This window comes from Salvelinus sp. IW2-2015, unplaced genomic scaffold (genome assembly GCF_002910315.2).
Source record: "Salvelinus sp. IW2-2015 unplaced genomic scaffold, ASM291031v2 Un_scaffold2586, whole genome shotgun sequence".
Taxonomy (NCBI): Eukaryota; Metazoa; Chordata; class Actinopteri; order Salmoniformes; family Salmonidae; genus Salvelinus; species Salvelinus sp. IW2-2015.
The window spans coordinates 68779-81880 of record NW_019943895.1 but is presented as its reverse complement, the minus strand read 5'-3'; the positions used below and the strand labels follow the sequence as shown (position 1 = coordinate 81880).

General features: G+C 45.2%; 1 long non-coding RNA gene across 1 annotated transcript; it reads left to right on the top strand.

Annotated features, from left to right (window-relative positions):
* Positions 1 to 697: 697 nt before the first annotated feature.
* On the top strand, positions 698 to 11472 carry LOC112074334 (uncharacterized). The gene is made up of 4 exons (XR_002894727.2): positions 698 to 856; positions 3332 to 3521; positions 8387 to 11175; positions 11420 to 11472. It is a non-coding gene; the product is annotated as an uncharacterized lncRNA (long non-coding RNA).
* The last annotated feature ends 1630 nt before the right edge of the window (positions 11473 to 13102 follow it).

Below are 13102 nucleotides of genomic sequence, written 5' to 3'. Positions count from 1 at the left end.
TGTGGACAACCTACAAACCTAGGTGTCTGGTTAGACTGTAAACTCTCCTTCCAGACTCACTTAATCATCTCCAATCCAATGTAATCTAGAATCGGCTTCCTATTCGCAACAAAGCCTCCTTCACTCATGCTGCCAAACATACCCTCGTAAAACGACTATCCTACGATCCTTGACTACCGATCCTTGACACCCCATATATTACCCACAACTGCGACCTGTATGCTCTCGTTGGCTGGTCCTCGCTACATATTCGTCACCAAACGCATGGCTCCAGGTCATCTATAAGTCTTTGGCTAGGTAAAGCTCCGCCTTTCTCAGCTCACCGGTCACCATAGCAACCACCCACCCATAGCACGCGCTCCAGCAGGTATATTTCACGCTTCCTTTGGCCGCCTTTCCTTCCAGTTCTCTGATACCAATGACTGCAATGAATTGCAAAAAACACTGAAGTTGTGAGACTTATATCTCCCTCACTAACTTTAGCAGCCAGTGTCAGAGCAGCTTACTGATCGCTGCAGCTGTACACAACCATCTGTAAATAGCAATTGCCAACCAACTTGCTTTATCTTGCCAGGTCGCAGTTGTAAATGGGAACTTTTCTCCTCTCTTTGGTGCAGGTAGCCTAGCGGTTAGAGGAGGAACAGGTAGCCTAGCGGTTAGAGGAAGGTACTAATAAAGTATTGTTCTTGTTCAGATGCTGGAGATGTGGGTGAAGGAGGAGACTTCAGCCACCAGAACCTCCATCGTAGAGAAGTGGTCCAGACTTCAGGGACTGGACCAGCACAATGCCATGCTCAAATACATGAACATCATCAAGGAGTGGCCCGGATATGGGTCCACACTGTTCGACGTAGAGGTAACTACATGACAACACAGACTAGCGTCCTGTCCAGGGGGTGGACATCAAGCTGGAGAGCCCTGCGGTGGCGGGCYGTGCAGTTGCCGTACCAGGCGGTGTTACAGCCCGACAGGATGCTCTCATATGTGCATTTATAAAAGTTTGTGATGGTTTTAGGTGACAAGCCGATGTTGCGCGTTCTTCACCACACTGTCTGTGTGTGTGTGCCATTTCAGATGTCAGTGATGTGTACTCCGAGGAACATTAAGCTTTTCACCTTCTCCTACTGCGGTCTCGTCGATGTGGATAGGGGCGTGCTCCTAATGCTTTTTCCTGAAATCCCCGATCCATGGGATTAAATAGTGGGCTTTTGCACAGATGGGGCTCCATCTATGGTGGCACGGRGGTCAGGCCTCTGCAGGCTAGTTAGAAATGTGGCTCCCTCTGCCATTTGGACACATTCGTACACCAACAGCTTGGTGGGTATCGAGGGGGAATGTTGGAAACACTTTTCACATTGAGAGACCAACTGTTGTCATTCACAATGTATTTTTTTTTAAATATATATGTTTTTAAAGACTTTCTTTGTTATGAAAAGAAAATGTGTCACCTTACAGTTGTAACAGACAAGGAAACTGAACAAACTGAATTTAAGCATACAGGGGAAATACAAAAACATTCTACAGATGAGTGACCGAATCAGTGGATTCAGAGAAGTGATTGTTAACGTCAGAAGGGAAAGTAACGGTCAGAAGGATGGTAACGGGTCAGAAGGAGGTAACGGTCGGAAGGGGAGGTAAACGGTCAGAAGGGTAGCTGTAACGGCAGAAGGGGAGGTGTAACGGGCAGAAGGGGAAACGAGCAAGTGCAGATTATAAGATATCCGGCAAAAAAAGAACGATCATGGTGTACCGAGCACGGATTAAAACGACCCAGGCTGAGCGGGGGGCATGTGATAGGCGATCAGAGCAGGCAGCTACCGGTAGTGGCGACTGCGCTAGCTCCTCGGCGTGTCACCTAAACGAGCGGGGTGTAGATGGGTATTGTCGGGTCGGAGTCGCCGATAATTAGAGTGCTTCTGAATGAGGGTGGAAGCATACGAGGCGCGGCGCTCCTGCGGCCCAGCCGCCGGGGTGCCAGTAGGGGTGCAGCGTAGGTGGTTGCGGGGGTGGGTGGGCCATGTGGCCGTTGCGGTCGTGGTGCAGAGCTCTGCGGCGGCAGAGCCGCACAGGTGGGTGGGCTCATGCAGGAGAAGGGCCGGCTTTGTGGTCAGGTGGTTTGCGGCTGGTGATGGCAGGCCATGGCGTTCGCCGTCGGGGATGCGACCTTGTCTGCGTAGTAAAAGCCAGTGCCCGATGGCGGCCGGTCGGTCACTGCTAGGGTGGGTCAGTGGGACTGTGGCCAGCAAGTGGCGTGGGTGGGTGTGTGCTGCGTGTCGCGGGCTGGTTAGCGGTGACCGGCTACCGAGGCGCGCGAGGGGGGAGGGGGTGCCGAGTGGTGCCGGGGGGGGTGGTGGCGGAGGGGGGGTGACGGGGGGGGTTATGGGGCCTGTGGGTTGGCACGGGGTGGGGGGGGAACGAGAGCTGTGTAGGGGTGGGTGGGTGCTACCGAGGACTGGATCAGGGGCGGGGGGCGTGGCGAGTGGTGGCTGGGGTGAGGTGGGGGCGGCGTAACGGGCAGAAAAGGGAGTTGATTTCTTTTATTTATTTTATTATAACGGCAGAAGGGGAGTTGTAACGGCAGAAGGGGAGTAACGGGCTAGAAGGGCTCAAGGATGTAACGGGCAGGAAGGGAGGTGAGGTGGGGCCAGGGAGGGGAGGTACAGGCAGGAGGGAGGTGTGCCGGGCAGGAGGGGAGGTGTGCGGGCAGAAGGGGAGGTGTGCCGGGCAGAAGGGAGAGTGTGCCGGAGCGGGCAGAAAGGGGGGTGTGCCGGGCAGAAGGGAGGTGTGCCGGGCAGAAGGACGTGTGGCAGAAGGAGGTGTGCGGGCAGAAGGGAGCTGTGCGGGCAGAAGGGGAGGTGTGCCGGGCAGAAGGGAGGTGTGCCGGGCAGAAGGGGAGGTGCTAACGGAGCAGAAGGGGAGGTGTAACGGGCAGAAGGGATGTAACGGGCAGGAGGGGATGGTAACGGGCAGAAGGGGAGGTGTGCCGCAAAGGGGAGGTGCCGGCGAGCGGGAGGAGTGTGTGCCGGGCAGTAAGGGAGGGTTGTGCCGGGCAGAAGGGGAGGTGTGCCGGCAGAAGGAGGTGGTGCGAGAAGGGGAGGTGTGCCGGGCAGAAGGGAGGGTGGCCGGGCAGAAGGGGAGGGTGCCGCGGCAGAAGGGGAGGTGTGCCGGGCAGAAGGAGTGTACGGCAGAAGGGGAGGTAACTCGCAGAAGGAAAAAGAAGACAAATGAATGGAAATAGGTTGCTGTTTCCATCGCCTGGCTTTGTAAATGTATTTGATCATACTTGTTATCTGACCTGTCTGTGTATGTCTCTCTCTCTCTGGTTCCTCAGTGTAAAGAGGGAGGCTTTCCTCACGACCTGTGCTGAGTGTGAGTGCAGAGAACGTGTCGGTCTACAAGAGAGGAGAGCCCAACCTCTAGAGACGTTCCCCTACGAACACATCATCTTCTTCGGAGCTCCCCAGGCCACTACCTATAAGATCACAGTGGACGACAGAGATATGTTCTTTGAGACACCTCTGGTACAGTATTACACCATAAATACACCATTATAGAGGTAGTAGCCTGGTCCCAGGTCTGTTTATTACACCATAATACAACATTATAGAAGTAGTAGCCTGGTCCCAGGTCTGTTTATTACACCATAATACAACATTATAGAAGTAGTAGCCTGGTCCCAGGTCTGTTTATTACACCATAATACAACATTATAGAAGTAGAGCCTGGTCCCGGGTCTGTTTATTACACCATAATACAACATTATAGAAGTAGTAGCCTGGTCCAGGTCTGTTTATAACACCATAATACAACATTATAGAAGTAGTAGCCTGGTCCCAGGTCTGTTTATTACACCATAATACAACATTATAGAAGTAGTAGCCTGGTCCCAGGTCTGTTTATAACACCATAATACAACATTATAGAAGTAGTAGCCTGGTCCCAGGTCTGTTTATAACACCATAATACAACATTATAGAAGTAGTAGCCTGGTCCCAGGTCTGTTTATAACACCATAATACAACATTATAGAAGTAGTAGCCTGGTCCCAGGTCTGTTTATAACACCATAATACAACATTATAGAAGTAGTAGCCTGGTCCAGGTCTGTTTATAACACCTAATACAACATTATAGAAGTAGTAGCCTGGTCCCGGGTCTGTTTATAACACCATAATACAACATTATAGAAGTAGTAGCCTGGTCCCAGGTCTGTTTATAAACACCATTAATACACACATTATAGAATAGTAGCCTGGTCCCAGGTCTGTTATAACACCATATACAACATTATAGAAAGTAGTAGCCTGGTCCCAGGTCTGTTTTATAACACCATAATACAACATTATAGAAAGTAGTATCCTGGTCCCGGGTCTGTTTATAACACCAGATTATAATGACCAGTAGCCTGGTCCCAGGTCTGTTTATAACACCATAATACAACATTATAGAAGTAGTAGCCTGGTCCAGGTCTGTTTATAACACCATAATACAACATTATAGAAGTAGTAGCCTGGTCCCGGGTCTGTTTTTTACACCAATAATACACATTATAGAAGTAGTAGCCTGGTCCCAGTGGGTTGTATAACACCATAATACAACATTATAGAACTAGTAGCCTGGTCCCCGGTCTGTTTATTACACATAAATACAACATTATAGAAGTAGTACCTGGTCCCGGTCTGTTATAACACCAGATTATAAATGACAGTAGCCTGGTCCCAGGTCTGTTTATAACACCATAATACAACATTATAGAAGTAGTAGCCTGGTCCCAGGTCTGTTTATAACACCATAATACAACATTATAGAAGTAGTAGCCTGGTCCCGGTCTGTTTATTACACCATAATACAACATTATAGAAGTAGTAGCCTGGTCCCAGGTCTGTTTATAACACCATAATACAACATTATAGAATAGTAGCCTGGTCCCGGTCTGTTTATTACACCATAATACAACATTATAGAAGTAGTAGCCTGTCCCAGGTCTGTTTATAACACCATAATACAACATTATAGAAGTAGTAGCCTGGTCCCAGGTCTGTTTATTACACCATAATACACATTATAGAAGTAGTAGCCTGGTCCCAGGTCTGTTTATAACACCATAATACAACATTATAGAAGTAGTAGCCTGGTCCCAGGTCTGTATAACACCATAATACAACATTATAGAAGTAGTAGCCTGTCCCAGGTCTGTTTATAACACCATAATACACATTATTAGAAAAGTAGTAGCCTGGTCCCGGTCTGTTTATAACACCATAATACAACATTATAGAAGTAGTAGCCTGGTCCCGGGTCTGTTTATAACACCATAATACAACATTATAGAAGTAGTAGCCTGGTCCCAGGTCTGTTTATAACACCATAATACAACATTATAGAAGTAGTAGCCTGGTCCCAGGTCTGTTTATAACACCATAATACAACATTATAGAAGTAGTAGCCTGGTCCCAGGTCTGTTATAACACCATAATACAACATTATAGAAGTAGTAGCCTGGTCCCAGGTCTGTTTATAACCCAGATTATAAATGACAGTAGCCTGGTCCCAGTCTGTTTATAACACCATAATACAACATTATAGAAGTAGTAGCCTGTCCCAGGTCTGTTTATAACACCATAATACAACATTATAGAAGTAGTAGCCTGGTCCCGTCCTGTTATAACACCGATTATAAATGACCAAGCCTGTCCCAGGTCTGTTTATAACACCATAATACAACATTATAGAAGTAGTAGCCTGGTCCCAGGTCTGTTTATAACACCATAATACAACATTATAGAAGTAGTAGCCTGGTCCAGTCTGTTATAACACCAGATTATAAATGCCAGTCTGTTTATAACACCAGATTATAAATGACCAGATCTGTTTATAACACAGATTATAAATGACCAGTAGCCTGTCCCGGGTCTGTTTATAACACCAGATTATAAATGACCAGTAGTAGCCTGGTCCCAGGTCTGTTTATAACACCAGATTATAAAATAAACAGTAGCCTGGTCCCAGTCTGTTTTATAACACCAGATTATAAATGACCAGTAGCCTGGCCCAGGTCTGTTTATAACACCAGATTATAAATGACCGTAGCCTGGTCCCAGGTCTGTTTATAAACACCAGATTATAAGACCAGTAGCCTGGTCCCAGGTCTGTTTATAACACCAGATTATAAAAATGACCAGATCTGTTTTATAACAACTAGATTATAAATGACCAGTAGCCTGGTCCCGGGTCTGTTTTATAACACCAGATTATAAATGACCATAGTAGCCTGGTCCCAGGTCTGTTTATAACACCAGATTATAAATGACCAGTAGCCTGGTCCCAGGTCTGTTTATAACACCAGATTATAAATGACCAGTAGCCTGGTCCCAGGTCTGTTTATAACACCAGATTATAAATGACCAGTAGTAGCTGGTCCCAGGTCTGTTTATAACACCAGATTATAAATGACCAGTAGCCTGGTCCCAGGTCTGTTTATAAACACCAGATTATAAATGACCAGTAGTAGCCTGGTCCCAGGTCTGTTTATAACACCAGATTATAAATGACCAGTAGCCTGGTCCCAGGTCTGTTTATAAACACCAGATTATAAATGACCAGTAGTCGCTGGTCTGTTTATAAACACCAGATTATAAATGACCAGTAGCCTGGTCTGTTTATAACACCAGATTATAAATGACCAGTAGCCTGGTCCCAGGTCTGTTTATAACACCAGATTATAAATACCAGTAGCCTGGTCCAGGTCTGTTATAACACCAGATTATAAATGACCAGTACCTGGTCCCAGGTCTGTTTATAACACCAGATTATAAATGACCAGTAGCCTGGTCCCAGGTCTGTTTATAACACCAGATTATAAATGACCAGTAGCCTGGTCCCAGGTCTGTTTATAACACCAGTGTATAAATGACCAGTAGCCTGTCCCGGGTCTGTTTATAACACCCAGATTATAAATGACCAGTAGCCTGGTCCCGGTCTGTTTATAACACCAGATTATAAATGACCAGTAGCCTGGTCCCAGGTATGTTATAACACCAGATTATAAATGACCAGTAGCCTGGTCCCAGGTCTGTTTATAACACCAGATTATAAATGACCAGTTAGCCTGGTCCCAGGTCTGTTTATAACACCAGATTATAAATGACCAGTAGCCTGGTCCCAGGTCTGTTTGATAACACCAGATTTATAAATGACCAGATCTGTTTATAACACTAGATTATAAATGACCAGTAGCCTGGTCCCGGTCTGTTTATAACACCAGATTATAATGACCAGTAGTAGCCTGGTCCCAGGTCTGTTTATAACACCAGATTATAAATGACCAGTAGCCTGGTCCCAGGTCTGTTTATAACACCAGATTATAAATGACCAGTAGCCTGGTCCCAGGTCTGTTTATAACACCAGATTATAAATGACCAGTATAGCCTGGCCCAGGTCTGTTTATAACACCAGATTATAAATGACCAGTAGCCTGGTCCCAGGTCTGTTTATAACACCAGATTATAAATGACCAGTAGTAGCCTGGTCCCAGGTCTGTTTATAACACCAGATTATAAATGACCAGTAGCCTGGTCCCAGGTCTGTTTTATAACACCAGATTATAAATGACCAGTAGTAGCCTGGTCTGTTTATAACACCAGATTATAAATGACCAGTAGCCTGGTCCCTGTTTATAACACCAGATTATAAATGACCAGTAGCCTGGTCCCAGGTCTGTTTATAACACCAGATTATAAATGACCAGTAGCCTGTCCAGGTCTGTTATAACACCAGATTATAAATGACCAGTAGCCTGGTCCCAGGTCTGTTTATAACACCAGATTATAAATGACCAGTAGCCTTGTCCCAGGTCTGTTTATAACACCAGATTATAAATGACCAGTAGCCTGGTCCCGGGTCTGTTTAAACACCAGATTATAAATGACCAGTAGCCTGGTCCACGGTCCTGTATAACACCAGATTATAAATGACCAGTAGCCTGGTCCCAGGTCTGTTATAACACCAGATTATAAATGACCAGTAGCCTGGTCCCAGGTCTGTTTTATAACACCAGATTATAAAATGACCAGTAGCCTGGTCCCAGGTCTGTTTATAACACCAGATTATAAATGACCAGTAGCCTGGTCCCAGTCTGTTTATAACACCAGATTTATAAATGACCAGTAGCCTGGCTGTTAGTGTCAACAGACATGTTTGGCATGACAATGAGTGACAGGGAATTGACATGATAACACAAACTGACTGGCACCCCAGGCTAGCATTTCAGAACGTCAACCAAACAAAAGCCTTGGCTGTTATGATACTTATCTAAGTATCTGTTCAGTGTGCCATCGTTCATTTGTTTGTTTTCCCTGCTGTTAAAACTCTCATCTGTGGTGTTTCAGGTTGGAGAGATCATCAAGATCATGAAAGCCTACATCAACATGATAGTAAAGAAGAGATGCAGTGTCAGATCTGGGTCCAGCGACGGAACCAACTGGATCAGGTGATGTGAGACAGAACACAGCCCAGTTGGCTTCCCACCACCGCCCCTGACCAGAAGGCTAAAAGGCTAGCACTACAAGGCTAAAAGGCTAGCACTACAAGGCTAAAAGGCTAGCACTACAAGGCTAACCAGCAGGGTCCGTGAAGACAAGCTTCAAGACTAAAAGTTCACGAAGACAGGACTGTTCTCTTCAACTCAGATGTCTGGATAACTGACGTCACGCTGCTATTCAGCTACTCCAGAACTTGTCCGACTCCGGTGTCCCTCAGTGTGGTCCGCCAAGCCAACATTCAGAACATTCTAGAATGTGTAGCGCTAAAGGCTGTACTGCGTTCCTCAACCGTTTTAAATATTGCTATTCTATAGCTGTCGACAGAGTCGATATCACGTTACCTTCTGCTATTATTTACATCAATTTATCAATAGTATGAACCAATCAGGTTGTCACATTTATAATTTCCTTTTGTATTCAAGTTCTACCGTTTTCAAATTCCTTTCCAATGGATTGAGATTCAGATTGAGTGAGAAATGTCTCACTGTCAAGCCTTCCCGTGACTAGCTCCCCTTTCCTGTTGTGTCTATTTTTATAATTGGCAAGTGTTATTATTATTATTATAACATATGTTAATGTCTGGGCACCCAACTATACCGTTATATATTTACAATGAGAAGAAGTTATTTGTCTAAAGTAAAGGTTGAAAGACTTTCCCCTCAGGTTTTATGAGCAATAGGAGTTGAATCCCAAACCAACCACAGAACCAGGGAGTTGAACATCTCTACATTTTGATGCCTTAAATAGGTTTCGCTGCTTCCATCCATGTTGTTATTCTTTGGACTGTAAGTAATAGGTTTTCACTTTCAGGAATGGCGTCCCCGAGCCAGGGTTATGTCAYGGTTCATAGCTCGATGGTTATAACCAGTTATAATGCTAGTGGCAGAGGCTGCTGTTCTATAGCCCGGTCCCAGATCTGTTTCTGCTTTTGCCTACTCTGATTATGACGCTAAATATGTTTGAAATGACAATTCCATAAGAAGTAGAAGAGCAGAAAAGCAGACTGGTGCCTAAAGCCTTTCTACCCAGTGCCTGAGAAGCAGGTTTTTAACTCTGATGAAATAACACTTGTATTTTATAAGTTAAATATAACCAATACATAATCCATTACTACTATATTTAGGTTATTATTTATTTACAATAAAGGCAGTGGTTTAATATAGAACGTTTAGCTTAATTCTGAAGAACATCGTGATAGAATTTAGTCTGAGGTATTTTTCATTTAAATGTTTTATTTGCTATTTTGATTTGAAACCAGGTGTGTCCTTGTAATTAAATGTTTTCTGACTGAAACTGTTGAAAGAGAGTGTGATGTGTTGATGAAACGAGCAGGAAGGTACTTCCTGGTACTTCTGTTACTGAGGTATTGTTGGTCACTAGCGATAGAGCAGGGTTACCCATTTGGCACCCCAAATTACGAGCAAATATAATTTCTTTAATTGTTGGACACACGACTGTTAAAAAAAACACCTGCACCTCAGCTCCAAATGATTAAAGTTTTAGATATCTGTTCTAAAGTATTCCCACGCCTAAGAGAGACATTGACTGGACAAAACATTAAGAACACCTTCTCATATTCCGTTTCACCCCCCTTTTGCCCTCGGGAACAGGCTCAATTRGTCGGGGCACGGACTCTACAAGGTGTCGAAAGTGTTTCACAGGGATGCTGGCCCATGTTGACTCCAATGCTTCCCCACAGTTGTCACTTGGTCAGTCTATGTCATGGAAAGACCAGGTGTTCATAATATTTTGTACACTCAGTGTGTATATATGTGATTTGTAAACAAATGTAAGCAAGGTTTGAAATTATGATGTTTTAGTCAAATATTATATCTGTTTGGGATTCTTGCGGTCAATTTGCAGTCTACAAAGTATTTAGAATTGATGTTCCAGCCCCATGAACATCCATTCGCTCAAGAAACAAAATCGTCCCGCGGTTGAATGTAGCTGACTGTGTGTCGTCATGAGGAGTGGGCTGGGATATTTATTATGTGTAATTCTAATGTCAGGAAGAGAGGGTCAGGAAGGACTCACCAGCCACAACACCGGCGAGTCGTGTAGTGCAGTGTAACAGATGGAGTAGCCTCCTACACCCAGCCTTGTAAGGTGAAAGACCGTGACAGAGGCTAAGATGGAGGTAGCCTCCGACACCCAGCCTTGTAAGGTGAAAGACCGTGACAGAGGCTAAGATGGAGGTAGCCTCCTACACCCAGCCTTGTAAGGTGAAAGACCGTGACAGAGGCTAAGATGGAGGTAGCCTCCTACACCCAGCCTGTAAGGTGAAAGACCGTGACAGAGGCTAAGATGGAGGTAACCTCCTACACCCAGCCTTGTAAGGTGAAAGACCGTGACAGAGGCTAAGATGGAGGTAACCTCCTACACCCAGCCTTGTAAGGTGAAAGACCGTGACAGAGGCTAAGATGGAGGTAACCTCCTACACCAGCCTTGTAAGGTGAAAGACCGTGACAGAGGCTAAGATGGAGGTAGCCTCCTGACACCCAGCCTTGTAAGGTGAAAGACAGTGACAGAGGCTAAGATGGAGGCTATCTGGCTTTGCACAAAGCCCTGGGCTGAGAACTGGAATAAAGATCAACATCACATGCAGTAAACCGGGCTATGTGTGATAACATGACAGTGTGATTACATTGCGGTATCATGCAGTGTTGTGATTACAGGTGATGACATGACAGTGTGATGATTACATTGTGATAACATGACAGTGTGATGATTACATGGTGTATCATGACAGTGTGGATATAACATAACATTGTGACAACATGACATTGTGATAACATGACAGTGTGATTCATGCGTATCATGATGAGGTTACATGTGGTATCATGACAGTGAGGTGATACATTGTGGTATCATGACAGTGAGGTGATTACATTGTGGTATCATGACAGTGTTGTGATTACATTGTGGTATCATGACAGTTGTGGTGATTACATTGCGGTATCATGACAGTGTGTATTACATTGTGGTATATGACAGTGGGGATTACATTGTGGTATCATGACAGTGAGGTGATTACATTGTGATACATGACAGTGTGATGATTACATGTGGTATCATGAGTGTGGTGATTACATTATGTATTGACAGTGCACTTTATTGTGGTTCATGACAGTGTGTTTGTTCATTGTGGTATCATGACAGTGTGGTGATTACATTGGGTATCATGACAGTGCTCTTATTTATTGTATCATGACAGTGTGATACATTGTGGTATCATGACAGTGAGGTGATTACATTGTGGTAACATGACAGTGCATGATTACATTGTGGTATCATGACAGTGGGGTGATTACATTGGTGTATCATGACAGTGTGATATCATGACAGTGCACTATATATTGTGGTATCATGACAGTGTGTTGATTACATTTGTGGTATCATGACAGTGTGGTGATTACATTGTGGTATCATGACAGTGCACTATATATTATTGTATCATGACAGTGTGATAACATTGTGGTATCATGACAGTGTGGTGATTACATTGTGGTAACATGACAGTGCAATGATTACATTGTGTATCATGACAGTGGGTGATTACATTGTGGTATCATGACAGTGTGATATCATGACAGTGTGGTGATTACATTGTGGTATCATGACAGTGTGATAACATGAACAGTGTGGTGATTACATTGTGGTATCATGACAGTGGTGATATCATGACAGTGTGATGATTACATTGTGATAACATGACAATATGGGTGATACATTGTGTATCATGACGTGTGGTGATTACATTGTGGTAAACATGACAGTGCGATGATTACATTGTGACAACATGACAGTGTGATGATACACCTCTCTGAACCCCGTACACCTCTCTGAACCCCCGCTACACCTCGCTGAACCCCCGTACACCTTCTGAACCCCGTACGCCTCTCTGAACCCCGTACACCTCTCTGAACCCCAGTAGCCTCTCTGAACCCCCATCACTCTCTGACCCCGTAACGCCTCTCTGAACCCCGTACGCTCTCTGACCCCCCGTACGCCTTCTGAACCCCGTACACTCTTCTGAACCCCCCGTACGCCTCTCTGAACCCCCGTACGCCTCTCTGACCCCCAGTAGCCTCTCTGAACCCCGTCACCCTCTCTGAACCCAAGTACGCCTCTCTGAACCCCCAGTACGCTCTCTGAACCCCGTACGCCTTCTGAACCCCCGTACACCCCTCTGAACCCCCCGTACACTCTTCTGAACCCCCCGTACACCTCTTCTGAACCCCCAGTACGCCTCTCTGAACCCCCGTACACCTCTCTGAACCCCCCGTACACCTCTCTGAAAAACCACTTATCGCCTGCTGTAGCCTAAAAACAGCCCAACACAGCCCAAAACAGGCATTGGCCGTGGAAGAAAACTTCAGTTCACAAACAACTGTATCCAGCTTAGCAAAGTATTATTTACTTTTTATTTTTATGACTATCTCGGTGCAGACTTTAGCTCCAGGTACATGGAAGCTAGTATGATGCAACAGCAAGGCTACACAGACCCAATGATGTATATCAAAAAACTGTTTTAAGTGAGATAGGCATTGGTGCCAGGCTGAA